The sequence below is a fragment of the Nannospalax galili genome, unplaced genomic scaffold (genome assembly GCF_000622305.1).
Source record: "Nannospalax galili isolate Female #2095 unplaced genomic scaffold, S.galili_v1.0 scaffold161, whole genome shotgun sequence".
NCBI lineage: Eukaryota > Metazoa > Chordata > Mammalia > Rodentia > Spalacidae > Nannospalax > Nannospalax galili.
In genome coordinates, this window is record NW_008348586.1 from 1,552,430 (window position 1) to 1,553,557 (window position 1,128).

Genomic DNA, 1,128 nt, shown 5'->3' on the forward strand with positions numbered 1-1,128 from the left:
CTCCTTCTTTTTCTTTTCTTCTTTTTTTGAGACATGTCTCCCTGTAGCCCCATCTGGCCTAGAACTTGCTATGTAGACCAGGCCAAACTCAATCTTACAAAGATCTGCCTGTCTCTGCCTCCTGGGTCCTAGGATTAAAGGCATGCATCACCATGCCCAATTTAAGCCCTTCTTCTTCAAGACGTGGCCCTTCTGGCAGCCAGGGAACTTGAACTTGGCTCTATGTAGGGCACCAATCACGTTTCTTATTCTGCAGTTTGGTGTGGATGGACATGATGACCTGGCCAATGTGAACCCCATCTGCTGTGTCCTGGGGCTTCCCAGAGATACCCCACATACCTTTATGGAGCCTAAATTGGGGATAGCATTGAGATCAGAGACATAAATATCCATCAGAAAACTGTCTCCTAGGTCCCTTAGGGTAGCCCATACAAGCAGATACACTACCAAGGAGCTTGCTGCTTGCAGCCATTGCACACCAGGCCCTTGGTCATAGTGTTTAGCATAGTAACAGGAAAGCAAACTAAAATGTTTCTCTAGCAGATGGGCAAATTAAGGTATAACCTTGGCAATTACTTTCTCAAAGTCAAATCAGGAGGTGATGATAGGAAGCTACAGTTACATCTGAATTCACTTTTGTGATTTTGACTCTGAACATCAAACTTTTCCCACCAACTTCGGTCAAAGTCTTTCTCTGTTTCTCTAAGTTCTGTGGGCTTACTTACTATTTAGCTGCCCCTTGCTCCTCTCCTGCTCTAACCCTACTTTTCCTCCTGTTTGAAGAACATTAAATCAAAGAACCACCAGAGAGGAGGAAAAAGTCCAAACAATCACAGATGGCAGACTCGAAAATTTAATTTAAAATCATTCTTTATTATCCAAAATATTAAAATTAAAGCTATAATGCCCAAAGGAAAACACAGATTTAAAACCCCAATGTTTCACAGTCTCTTCCTCAGGGGGTCCCCAAAACATTGAGTGAGACTGCTTTTGAAAAGAAAGCAGGAGTGCTAGAGCAAAGAGCCAGCTGTAGATCATTGAGCCAAACACTCGGTGACTGACCCAATCAGCTTCCCTTAAAGCCAAACACCAACTGTTTCATATGCAATTAATGATTGCCCTGGCAAA

At 43.1% G+C, this 1,128-nt stretch overlaps 1 pseudogene; it reads right to left on the reverse strand.

The window, feature by feature from the left end:
• Positions 1 to 398: 398 nt before the first annotated feature.
• Positions 399 to 522, reverse strand: LOC115072452 (annotated as a pseudogene).
• Positions 523 to 1,128: the final 606 nt, after the last annotated feature.